General features: G+C 42.0%; 1 protein-coding gene across 5 annotated transcripts in view; it reads left to right on the forward strand.

Annotated features, from left to right (window-relative positions):
• Positions 1-1,396: 1,396 nt before the first annotated feature.
• Positions 1,397-13,877, forward strand: part of CDH11 (cadherin 11) — a 77,128-nt gene continuing 64,647 nt past the window's right edge. For 4 of the 5 annotated variants that reach the window (XM_015874076.2, XM_085551158.1, XM_032447058.2 and 1 more), the window contains exon 1: positions 1,397-1,539. The gene's annotated coding sequence lies outside the window, so the exon portion shown is untranslated. Of the gene's footprint in view, positions 1,702-13,877 lie in introns of all 5 variants that reach the window. The other variant, XM_085551159.1, reaches the window with a different exon arrangement.

Below are 13,877 nucleotides of genomic sequence, written 5' to 3' on the forward strand. Positions count from 1 at the left end.
TCTTCTGTGGATGAACTGGCAACTCAGCATCTCTCTGAAACAAATGGTAGCTTTAATTCTCAATCCTCAGCCCTGCAGACAGGAGGAAGCTGCTGCTCCTTCCCTAGGGCTGACACCAGGCCCAGGGCTTGCTGCTCGCTGGGCTGAGTTCATTGCCTGCTGGCCTCCCTGGGATGCATTGTTTATCAGCTTCCCTCCTTCCAAATTCTTTGTTTGTACAGTGGGAGCTTTTTGTGCCAGTTTTCTTTTCGCTTTTTTTTTTTTTTTTTTTTTTTTTCCTTCTCCTCTTTGCCTGGAGTTATTGGCAGAGCTAATTAACCACAGCATATAAAAGCCTTGTTCTTCAGGGCTGAGCGGTGTGATTCCGGAGCAGTGCTGCCTGGTGGCATGGGGGATGAGCGGGCGGGAGGGCTGCCTGAGGATGGGCAGATTCTTTGCACAAAGGTGCACCCAGCCGTTTCCAGACTGATTCTTGATGGGCTGTGCATCGTATCCCTCCCTGCGCTGTGTTGAGCCTCTGAGTGAGTGGACATTGGTGCTGTGAGTGCATCTTGCAGGCCAGTGTGTGCCTGTATGGTGGTGGGGCAAGGGCAGGCTGTGGTGCTGCTGTGTTGGCACAGAGCATCTGCCAACAGCGGTGCCGAGCAGCTCTGCCCCGCCTGGGCACTGTGCCCCGAGTTTTAGGTTCGTGTGAGGAAGGGAGGGCTCACCCCTGCATCTCGAGGGCTCTGGGCTGCACAGGCTGAGATCTTCCATGTGTAGAAATGCTCGGGAAACTTTTATTTTTCCTTGGGAAATGTGTAATTATGTGAGGAAACGAGTGCGGTCAGCACACCGTGCTCCAGCTGCTCGTCCACCCGAGGTGTTGTCTGTCTGTGTCAAGGTGTGTCCTGGCAGTAAAGCCCCGTGATGTTGGCCGTACCCAGGGCTTTGCGTGGGCTCGGGCCCACCCGCGGAGGCGCTGCCGTGGGGTGGTCCCAGGCCGTCAGCAGAGGGGTGGTGGCAGGGCAGGGCAGGGCTGGGACGGGTCACATCCCGTCGGCACAACGGGGTGGGCGGCCCCGTCCCCTCGCGGACGCGCGTGGGTGTCCGCGCGGCCGAGAGCAGCCGAGCAGAGCCGTGCGCGCGTGTGGGCTCCGCATCCCCTCGCCCCCAGCCCCGTTTCTCCTGCCCAGGGCACTCGGGGTGCGGCTCCCGGGCGGGCTCGGGGGTTTGCTTCCCTCTGGGCTTGGGGGAAGGGAGGAGGAAACAGAGAAGAAGCAACAGCCTCCAGCTTCTCCCTTCCTCTCATCTCGCTTCACTCCCCCTTGCTCCCTCTCTCTCCCTCCCTCTCCCCTTTCCTCTCCCCTTTCCCCTCCCTCCCTCTTTCTAATTCCTGCCACTAGCTCGGAGCCTCATTCAGCAGCCGCTGCCGGTGGAGTGTAATAGGCTGAAGATGCTGCCGCCTCTGCTCGGCGTCTAGTTGTGAATGGGACTTGCCTCCTCTCCCCCTCCTCCGGAGGTGGCCCCGGGAAGCCTCCAGCCCCGCTGGACGCTCAGGTAGGCACTGCCCGGAGCCGCGGGAGCATCGCGGTGCCGCGCCGGCTTGGCGGAGCGAACGGGTGGCCGCCGGAGCGCTGCTCTACCGGAGCGCGCAGCACCAGCACCGGGCGGGAGGATGCGTGCGTGTCCGCGCGTGGGTGCGCAGCAAACTTAGGGCAGGTGTGTGTGGGGAGCGCGGAGGGGCCCGAGGGTTCCGCAGCCCCGGTGGGGAGAGAGCGTGCAGCGACTGCCGTTGGGTTCTTGAGTGTGGTTCCTTTCTTTCTCCTATTTTTTATTATGTTCTATTTTTTTAATATTATTCTTGTTTCCACATCTTGCCCGGGGGGGACTGGAAGGGGAAGGATGAGCGTTTGTCTGTGTTAAAATGTTCCTCCGGATAAACAGATACTGAAAGCTCCGAACTGCAAATCTTTTACTTATGCTGTAGCTCCCAGGCATGAAATGGATATGCAGAAATTAGGAGTGCATGAAATGAAGGGATATTCTATCCAGAATGAACGAGGGAAAGACTTTGATTTATATCTTTCTTCTTTTATTATATTTTTAATTTGCTTGCTAGCTTTGAAATGCATTACTATTCACAAGGTACCAAAATGGTATCTGTCTCTAACACGGACTGATGCAGAAAGCATCAGATTCCTGGGGTGAGACGTGCGTGAGCACATCCCCAAGAAAGGCAAAATAGACTGAGCTGTGGGCCCCCATAAATACCATTAAGTTTCAGAATAAAAGTGCTTCCTGTGCAGTCCTTGGGGAGCACATATAGCAGTCTGACATCATGATACAAATGCCTTTACCTCCTATAGAAGCCCCCCCTTTATTGTCTACTCTTTTAAATATTCATCTGCTGAGGAGAGAACCGGTATATGCGAGGAGATCTTTGTACCATTGCTACAAAGGACAGAGTGGCTGTGTAACATAGTATTTACCTACCGAGATATCTGTGACAAAGGAACCTCTTTAGCAAATGAGGTCACTAATTCAGAAATTGGCCTTTTATAAAAGAGAATGCTCATTTCTCCTTTCGCATTCCAGTGAGTTGTAACTCCCTGGGAAAGACTTTCTTCCTGTTGATTTGTGATGGCGATACAGACCGAGCAGCCTCTAATAAGAAATTAAATCTTTTTAATTCTTTAATAGTGAAACTGTTGGGTGAGAAAAGCACTAACAGATTTAGAAGGAGGGAAGCAACTACTCAGACGTTACTGAATGTCTGTCTGCCTCTTTTCCCCTTCCCTTGCTTGCTTCAGTCTTTCCAAAGTCTGTGTGATTTCTCCAGGTAGGGATTTTGTTCTCTTTTTCCACACTAGCTGCCCATTATATCAATAAATGAATTTACTTCCAATATGGAAGTTCTGCAATAATTAATCTGGCATCTGCCTCAGTTCTGTCCACTGAGGTTTGAAACACAAATCGATGGCTGTACTCGGTCCTTTGGATGATTTTATAAGGAGAGATATACACCAGTACACAGGAGTGGAATTGCAGATGCTTGCTTATGAACAGCATTTTCATAGCAGAGCAGTTCAAATTGCGTTGTTGGGAGATAGGCAGTGAGAATGAAGAGAAGATCTAGTGTTGGGCTTCAGACCTTAACACATGTTTTATAGCATATGTCTTTGTCTGCCATACTACAGAAAACAGAAGTTTCTGACTGTACTTCTAAAGCACTTCTCCTTCCTCTTGAGGGAGAATGGCAAAATAAAGTTACAGAACAAAGAGCTACATCTTCAGGAAAAGAAATGGACATTTTTGAGGGAAGTTACCTAAAGGTACCTTTCTCCTGCAAGCTCTTGTTCTTAGGCCCTGGAATGGGATTCTTTCATTTATTTATTTAATGGTTTATTTGTCTATTTCCCTCAGCTTTGCACTAGGATGGCAGGGAATTAGCATGATGTGATTTATGGACTTCTCTCCATCAGCTTCAACTTTGCTAACATTTTAAGTGTTGTCTGTCCATAAGAAATCACCAAGAGCTAGATTACTTCATTACCAGAAAAGCCGCTACGATAGAGCGCATCAAGAGATAAGTCATTGCAATTTGTCATTGGTGGTTTCAGAAGGAAATATGCATGGAAATGGACAAATGAGGGACAGAATAACCAAACTGAATCTTCTTTTTTCATAATCATGTGAGGAAACTACAAAGATTACAACAATTTCTGTGATCTATCTGATTATCACTTGCTAATATATCATGTGATTCCAGCTTCAGTTTATATACCATTGTAACAACATTTGATGTAGTTTGGGTGAAGTTCAGAATTCCAGGAGTTTGAGACTGATTTTTTTCTTTTAGCAAGGCATGCATTAAGTAACAGGATTCCACAACAATCCCAGAAGGTATTTCCAGCACAGACACTATAGAAATCTGAAGCAACTTCAGACTTAACGCTCGTGTCTGCTCCTCCTGGGTGAACCCCTTTGAGTGACTTTGAATCCATTTTGTGAGCTGGATGTTTTGCAGAATATCTTCAGTGTGTGTGAAACAGAGGTCTCATCTGGAATCAATTAATTCGGAGCCATTCAGCAGCATGCTTCCTAGACGTTATACGTCTGAGTGTTTCTGTTAGCATTTAAAGTTAAAAATCCACACATAGTTTCCTATGCTATACCCACTAAAAATATCACTTTTTTTCATGGTCCCTTTGTTGGGTCCAACCCAAAGATTCAGGAAATAGAAGGAGGTGGCTATTGGCTTCGGGATAGCTTGGATCTTGGTTTTAAAAGGACTTACTTTGTGATTAAGTCTTGGAGTTTGTGGTGTGGAATGTGTTTTTTATTTCCTCGCTCATCAGTTTAGGAACATTATAATCATGTAGTTCTAACACTCCTTAATGGTATGTGAGGACGCAACGTAGCCCTGTGTTTGATTACAGAATACTCATAGCCTGCGAAACTGCCGAGTCCTGTAAGGATGCCGAATTCCCAAACCCGTTTGTTTTCCTTCCTCGCTCAAGAAAGGGCTTTAAATCCATCTGACCGCGGTTGGCGAGTGCCGCATCAGCTCGCGGTGCCCGGCGGAGGGGCAGCGCCGGCAGAGCGGGGCCGGACGGGCACCAGAGGGCGCTGTCGCTCCGCTCTCGCACCGTCGCCGCGCTCCGGGCGTCTGAAAGGCGTTTTGTTACCGCCGGCAGCGGCGGCGCTCCCGGGGGAGACGGGATTCAATCTCGCTGCGGTTCGGGCTAATGCTCAGGCAGTTTGTCAGGATTAACATCTTTCTAGTCGGTGGATCGCGTTACCTTCGGCGTCGCGTTACCACCTTGGCGCTCACTACAAAGTTTAGGGACGGTGTAAGTTGAGTTTGTCAGACGGATGCCGCAGCCGCAGTCTGGGTCTGATACAAACAGCGGCGGTCCTCTCGGCGCAGCGGTTTGTAAGGGATTTGCTGTCTCGTCCTCCCTTTGTCAAAGGCACCGTCGGTTCCTGCTATGCTAAGGGCTGGGGTGTAAAGGTATAAAAAACGATAGGGCAAAACCAAAAACGTTTCTCAGAAATATTGTCAGTGCTTGGGATATTCTGTTACAACGTCTTGGAGAGAAGAAAGGCATAGCAGGCTGAATTGGTCTTCATTTACCCGTAGACATCTGGGTCAGTGGAGCTTACAGTGGAAAAACAGAGAACAGATCATTTCCCAATATCCCATAGCACCTTGAAACAGAAAAGACAAAGATGAACAGAAGATGTTACAGCCCATCATTGCAAATGCTGAGTGAAAACAGTGTGCATTTTAAGGGGTTGCAGAGTTGAAATGATTCTCAATTCCAGCTGTCCTGTTCTCACATTCCTCCCTAGACACCCACGCTGGGGTGGGGGCAGGACATGGGCTGCAGGGGGCTTTAGTTTGACTCTTTCCAATCGCATTCCCGTGTATAAGAAAGAAAACCTACACGTAATGAAGTGTAGAATTTTGAGCTGAGCTCCAAGGCAGAAAGCATCCCTTTACGCTGTTAGATGCACTCCAGTTGGTGGAAAAGTTAGAGCTGCCCTCCAGAGTACATTACACACGGTTAGGACTGCAGCAGTGCCTCACAAGCAACAGCAGGAGTTTGGAGACAAGTATGTAGAGCAGCCAGCCTGCTGCTGAGAGTGCCTTTGGGGAGGGAGACATTATGGCTGATTTTGCCTGACAAAGGCATAAGGCCTTCTTCCATAACAGCTTGGGTGGTGCGGTGGCTTTCAGACATCTCAGCACCACTGAGCTCTGCTGGCTCCAGGAGCCATAATTTAGTTCTTCGATTTTAAAGTGCTGGCTTAAGCAAATTCTAAGGGGGTTTTGTGTTTTCTTGTTTTTGTTTTTCTTTTTCTTTTTTTTTCTCCAGAGTTTGGCAATGAGTAAGAGCCCTTTCCCTTCTGAAACAGCCAGGGTTCATCAGAATTCTTAATTGTAATGCAATGGCAGGCCGAGTTGGAGTAGCAGAAATCAATGTAAATGGATTAAAAGAAAAGGACCGAGTAACTGAGTACAAAGGAAGAACCATGTTTTTCCAGAGTGACTGGTGAACAAAGCTGTTATAAGCTTCCAAGTAGGATTTACTATTACAATAATGTTCTAATAGCCCATCAACAGATAAACAGTTACCCACATTATAGACAAACTGATGTAAAATTCAGTTGTGGATCACAAAGTCTTATAAAGCAGACAAAATCGAACAGAACTTTGAGACATGAACATAAGCGGTCGGAAATACCTCTCTTCTGTTTATGTGTGTTGGTATGGCCTAATACAGTTCTACTGAACTCTCAATGACTACTTGGAGAGACAGGCCCATGTACACAGAAACTGGAGTGATGTGCATAAAGAATTACATTCAATAACCCTTTAAAACACAAGTCATAGAATTTCCATGTTTGTGAGCTTGGTGGGCCCAGGAGTTTAGGTTTCTTCTGTTCCAGCTGTGTGCAGTGCTATTTAGTGCAAGTTTCCCTGCTTTACCATCATGCATCACTACCGCTCCGTAGTCTGAAAACAGCCTGGTTTGGATGGTTATGCTCAGTTTGGTTCCTCACTTCTATCTTCACACAAACAAGTAGGATAGAAATAGCTTATGGGTATATTTGGCAGCTCCTGTTTCTTTTCACATGAACTCCACGCTAGCTTGGTAGGCAAAAAAGTTCCTTAATGTCAGTCATACTGAAGAGCTGTTTCTTCTGCACTGCATTTCAGTAGTCTTTATTTTATGCAGAATTATCATCAGATATTCCATTAGAAAGTTTTACATTTAAGGTTAAACTGATGGCATAGAAACTCTGGTTCAACATAAATTTTATCCCAGTGAGGCTGCTGATATATATTTTAAAATAAAATAAAACTTCAGAAACATATTAATTGGTCTCAGTGGTTAAGTTAAATAGTTAAATACATGCATACATATCATTCTGCCAAGGATAAGTCATTAGTTCAATATAAACCAGAAATGATAGCTCTATTTGAATCAGGAGACTAAACCCTATTTCCATTAATGCTAACTGTTTTATTAATACATGCATGTGTCGGCATTGAGTCATAAATTTAAATGGTCTGTCCCTTCTTGATTTAAAGTAATTATCTCAAAGATCTTGGCTGCTGAATGAATAACTGTAACTGTGTTACTTTTATCTTTTATCAACTAATCATTTCTTTCTTTTGTGTGTAGACGCTGTCATGCAAAGAGTTGGTGAAAAGTTGGATAGCATTGAATAATGCAATATTGGAAACAAAACTATAAGTATATACCAGGATGTCTATAAGTGTACCCGCCTTTATCCAAGCATCCTTGGATCTTTTTAGCTATATAGTCTCATACCCTTGTATACATACAACTTTTATATGTGCACTTTATGCACACATATTTTCATTTCACATTTCTTTTAATTAATTTGTTGCGTCTTATTAGCAAATTTTACCTGAAGCCATAGGTTAAGAAATTGAGCCTTTAAATCGTTTGCAAACAGTGATATTCAGCAAGTTTGAACCAAAATTTTGGAATTAATAACTTAATCTGAGATAAATCTTGAAGGAAATATAGGACTTCAAATGGCATTTAACAAATAAAAAGAACTGGTCTCATTAGCATTAGAAAATGCACTTGAACTTCTAGGAGTAGTTTCTGCCCTTTTCAGAGCAGTGATTCCGAAAGGCAGCCTCTGGTTTTGGAAGAACTGACCGAATATTGACTGTAGTTATGTGCTCCTAAGGACCATTCAGTTCATTTTAGTTCACCAATCAAAACAAGATGTGAAGGTGTATCTTTATGACAGGATGCTTCCTAGTCAGAGCAGACGTGTTTGTAAGCTTTCTCTGAGAAGTGACCAATATTAAAACAGCTGAGTGCTGCTCGGTTGACTGAATACATGAAGTAGAATGATCAAAGCCTCCTGTTTCATGCTGCAGCCGTCACTGTTAAATGTAGAGATGACCACTGATGATGCTGACAAAGTACTCTAACTTTTATCCAATGCAAACAGTGAGAAGTTATATTTAAAGATAACTTTTCCTTGCCACTCTCTTTCAGCATGTTTGCTGCTTGCAACTGAAAATTCAGTGAAGATCTTTAATAACGTTAGCGAACGTTACTGTTCATTCAGCTTTTCGAGCCCAATTTTTCCAGACATAAGAGGTTCCAACATGTTGAGAAGCAATTGAATGATAATTCTGTTTGGGGCCCTGATTCAAATAGAAAACTTTGTCCCTTGCTGATTGTTGCCTTTTTATTTGTTCCAGTTATAGCCGGTATAGCTCAGAGAGTATGGCTGATTAGTATGCATTTCAATTCTTTTTAGCATGGTGGCAATTTACATAGCATTTCCTTTTTCTAAAGCAGGAATGAAACATAGCAGACACTGGCATTTAGTTACAAACAATTTATCATTTACATACAAAAGGGCTGATTAGGTAACAAGACAAGTGACTGGAGTTCAGATTTAGGATGGTCATTACAGTTCTTCTGTCCTTAAAAATGTGGATTTCACAACATCGTTATGAAAAAATTGTGTTCAAAAACTGTAAGTATGTAGCCAAGTTCCAAGTATTAAATTTAACACTCCTTATAGATCTCTAGCATGTGGAGCCACCTTTGGGTATATCCTTGTAGTGAAGCCAGTTTGAGATGATTCCTTCCTCAGTTATGTTCACAGTTCACTGACCTGTGCAAAGGTGATTTGAAGACTTTCACAGCTAATTGAGGCCTCTGCATGATGTAGGTTAAAACATATCATGTACAGTACTTAAGGTTACTGTCTATATGACCTTGGTGAGATTGAGATTGCTCCTCAGCAATGGTGCTGTGCTCCTGGTTTCTCAGGTTCCTGTGTCATCTCCTTGAGTTTATTGATCTTGCTTATGTTTAGATGATATTTCTTGTGCCTTGCTTTATTAGCTTCCGCTCCCTCTTTGCAGCATGAAATCAAATACTCAGTGAACTTCTAACCTTCAAACATTCCCACCTTGCCCTGCTTTCCCATAACTTCACTTTTATTGGGTACAGTGGACTCTACTTTTCTAGTGTTGTGGTTTTTTCCCCATTTTTCTCTTTTACTCAACAAAATCCATTTGTCCTCTAACCAAATGTGAAGAAATCCTCCGATAGACTGGGTCAGGCTAACCTAACACTTACCTTCTCCTTTGGCTCTTACTTCAACTTGAATTAAATGTAGACCTCTCATTCCTACTCTCCTATTTAATACAACCCCTCACTGCAGTCTTGTAGTTATTATTATCTGGCAACCTTCTGCATTACTTAGTTGTTTTTTTATCCTTATACAGATATATGCCAAACTACTGGGAGCAGTTAGATGTGATAAAAACTAGTTCTCAGTTATCTTTAGAGGCTTCCAACCAAACTCCACAGCTGAAAAAGGAAGCACCAAGATTTACTCTGTGCTGCAGCAATGAGCTGCATTTGTATGGCCTTATGAACTAATCCGTGGCTGCTGGCCTAGTTTTAATAAGAGAAATCAGAGCATACTCACTGAAAATCACAAGTAGAATTGAGTAAGTCTGTTCTTTTCTTTTGAATGACATTGAGTTGACATTGAGTACCACCTTGCTGTGACCTTCAGTATGTATTTATCATTGAGAAAGCTACAGAACTGTCCACTTTATTTAATATGTGCCCATAGATTTGTTTTTATTGTTTGCAGAATTTTAATAATAATTGCTGTGACAAGATACGTTTTAACCGCATATTCATCATTTATACATTGCTGGTTAAAATTATGTCTGGTCATTCTGAAGTAAAGCAGAGAAACTATATGAGGCTATTAAGTCATTCATTTGACCTTGGTATTATTGAGCAATGACCTTAATATGGAAATCTAAACTAGTTTTGATTATTGCATTAACTCACGTTTTTAAACAGAGCTTATATGGAGGCGTGCATTTCATGGCTAAGGTGTTTTTAAGTCATACTTGGGTTAGAAATGCCATCTATACTGTATTATATGTAAGAAATTGCACTAGTATTGGTTTAATTATCCAATCAAATTGAACAAGGAATGAGTTTGGCTGAAATAATCAAGTCTGTAGAGAAAGTGCCAGCTCAAATACTTACCAGGATTTGACAGTTGCTTGTTGTCATGACCTTGGATTCTTTTATGTTTAGCAGGAGGTCAGAAAGTATGCTAGCTGTAATTGCTGCCTTCAGAAGGCTCTGTAGGCCATCCTCTGCAGCAGACGTGAACCAAATTGTCTACATGTGTCGGATTTCTGATGAGCTGGGTATAGATCTGTACTTTGTGCTCACAGCCACTAAATCCTGTTTCTGACTGTCACCGTAACACAGTGTGTGAACCCAGTTAGAATTTGTGTTATCTCCCTTCAGAAATGAATGACTGGCAAGTTATTTCTTGAAAAACTCTACAAAATAGGAAAGCTTACAAAATACGTGACTTCTAATATTTATTTTTTGCAAAGCAATTACAAAAGGCTGTTGATACTGTAAACTTTATTGTGAAAAAGAAGTTACATAAATTGAACTAATTATGTGTACAAGAGAGTTTTCTAGTGGTGTTGAGTCACGTTGTCTCCTGGAGAGGACGAATATTGTTGCCCAAAGTTATAGCCCATCTGGAAGTCAGATCCATTTTTAATAGAAATGAAATCATTCAAAGTAAACAGCAGAAAAAGTTGTGTTTTAATTGTTTCCATGTTCTTAAAAGTAGACTGCAATTAACCCGTAAATGCCTTAGGCACTTTATTACTTTAAGTTTATGAATGCTATTTGTTTCCTGAATTTCAGATTTTCCATATTATTATGAGGAGTATTTTTAGTCAGATATGAAGGGTTTCTATTACCTAGTTTTATATGCAGCAAATCCACAGTGAATTTGTACACAGATTCACATCCTTTTTTATACATAACAGTTGATTATCCATATTTCCCCCCGGGCTTTATAAAAGGCCCCGAGCTTTATTTACCTAAAAATTAGAAAAGTACCACATTTTTAATACCATATCAAGTGTTTTAAATGTAAACACACAAACTTCTGTTTATTTTCTCCCACCCCAAAATAATTTGTCTGTTACCTTTAGTAAGCCAGGCATATTCATTACGCCTTCTTAAGCCTTTATCCTTATAAATTGAGTTGTCAGTCTGAATGTCATGGATGCTTTTCCCTGCTGTGCCTTGAAGGACAGGCACCTTTCAGCCATGAATGATACCTGAAAAAGTCTTATTGCAAAAAATACTTTTTCCTAGTAGTCTGGTGATGTCATTTCTATAACATCCATGGCTATGTTGCTGAAGTTGTATTAGGAACTGAGTAAGAGATCCACAAATATTAATTATGCTTTCTAATTATACCCTCTTAGTATCCTCCCCATGTCCCTAAAGGATCCTGGAATGAATGAAAAGGAGCATAATTCCTCATTTATAGAGAGAAATTCTTTCTAGCTCAGTAATCACAGTCAAGATTACAAATCAGCTTAGAGGACGGCATCTGGACTTGCTTCAGTTTTCTGTTCAGTTTTGCAGGCAGCTTGGCTTGGAGTTCTGCTTTTTTATAGAAAAGGTGACGTCATCCAGGTGCCTGTATTTGAGGAGGGGAAAGAATGAAAGACTTAAATCTGTATATATGGTTTTCTTATTTTAAGAGAGTTCTTTTACTTTACTAGATGAATGTGTGCTCACTTGTTTCTTTTAGGGGAAATATTTAGAAAGCATAGAGCAAAACTCTGGTATAACAAAGGCAAAACCCCTTGCTTCTCAGTTTTTTAATGTGCCCATGGTATGTCATCTAAAGAGCAGCTTCCAAAGTCTAATAGTAAGGCAAGATAACTTGGCTGAAAAATGATTTTTGATTGGTTCAAAGGAGCAATTTCAGCCTTTCAATAAATGCCCCATGAGGTCTCTAGTATAAGGATCCTATTGGATTCCTTTTATTCACTATATTTCCTACTGGGCAGTAGTCCCAAATGATACTGTGGTGTTCACTGTGAAATGCCAAAACATTGCATAAAACTGCTACTAGTGACAAAAGGGTTAAACAACATATGGACGAGTTATCTGTCTGGAGCTTCAAACAGCCACGTTCTACATCAAAAAAGGACTGCAGCAACTCCTTGATCAAAGCTCAGGTAATTTAATTATTTGCCGTCATGAATCAAGGGGTCCTTGAAACAAGCTTAGTATGTCTGGATATTAGAATATGGGAAATTTATTGTTTCACTCCTTCTAATATTCCTACATCAAAGAGCATTTTTTCCTACAAACATAGCAGTGTGAAATCAAAGAATTCAAGCAAAGCTAATGTGGAGAGATTCTGTTTTTCTAGGATCTTTGTGAGCTGCAAGGTGAGCCGATTTCTGTGGGGTGAGATATTTATTACCACGATTCTTTGTGTTTATTTTATAGAACTAAATATCTGCACTGAATCTTACAAATGCAAGTGCTTAGCTCCTACTTCTGTAAGCTCACTGAGTTTACATTTTTTCTGCTATCTCTCTCAATTTTAGGAGACTTCCCATGTTTTTCTTTGCAAACCTCTGTTTACTGAGCTCTAAGTGGCTCCTTTGGCCACATAGTGCTTTGAGATTTTGGTTGGTGCGGTGTGATGCAAACTGTGGTCTCTTAGCACTGAGGGGAGAATTCCTAGCTGCGTTCTCCAGCATTCCCAGCCCAATGTCAGAAGGAATTTAGGATGGTGATAGACATTCCTGGTCCGAAGGGGCAGGGCTCAGTCGCAAGTGTTCCCTGTGCTTCTCCCATCAATAGCGATCATTTTAGTTCAGGATTAATGAGGCAAAAAGTGCTTGGCATTTTTAAAACGCTAAACATAGCAGAGATGTGCATGCTGCTAGAAGAAGAGATCCTCAGCTTGCAAAAGCAAATGTCACTTCATTTCTAGGAACGATTCTATCCTTCCCTTTTATCTGTACTTCTGCACTTTCTTCTTTTGCTTGGCTGGAATTCCTTTCACAGCTGAGTCCAGACCTCACTTTTTCCCACATTCATGGACACACTAAAATTTCCTATGTGGAATGCCAGTCTTGGTGTGGGAGTTGTATTTTTATCTGCTGTGTAATTTCTCTGTAATAGCTCTCTCATTGCCTGTGTTTTCCTAATATTGTATGTGTATATTTATGACCTGCTGTATGTCAAACTGGTATTGAAGGCAATGAGTTGTCTTTGTGCAGAGTAGCTCCTTATGTCTTAGCAGGGAACAGAAATAAAGTAGTGGGAGACAAGTCAAAAGAGACAGGAAACAAATACAGTCACTACATGTGGTGACAAATGTTGCTGAGAATGATATGAGAGTTATATAAAGAAAATAGTATGGGTTGGCACATCCTACCTTCTCATAGTTACCTGTGAAATAAGTGCCACAGATTCCTGATACTGTGGATCCTATCACAGGTGGAAATGTATCCATAACAAATTGCCATGGAAATTTTTGTAGAACTAAGGGAAAGCAAAATGCAAAATTATTATAAATATTCTAATTCATTATCTCATTTAGCTCAGTAAATTATTAAGAAAAGATAAGTGATGCGGTATTCTGCATGTCATTGCCATGCTGATGAAGAGCTCCATAAAGTATTTCGCTTCGACCAGCACCACGGTGCTTGGAGTGACATGTTTAGGTTGGTGTGAAGGTAGAATAGTTCTGATTTTTGAATTTGAGTGGAAAATTTCCTTATGAGCTTTAAAAAATGCACTCTTCATTTCAGTTAACTAAGTACGCTCAGATCATTACCATGTGATAGTCTCATTCCATATTTTCCAAGAGATCAGCCAATAGAGAGGTGATTATTTAGCTCAAAGTGAAGTTACTTGGTTCGTATCACAGCAAATCTACAGGAGCTTACAAGACGGTACAGTATTCAGCCAAGTGGTATTGACAAAGTTTTACCTGCA

Source organism: Coturnix japonica, chromosome 6 (genome assembly GCF_054131305.1).
Source record: "Coturnix japonica strain WE chromosome 6, WE-NBRP24, whole genome shotgun sequence".
Taxonomy (NCBI): Eukaryota; Metazoa; Chordata; class Aves; order Galliformes; family Phasianidae; genus Coturnix; species Coturnix japonica.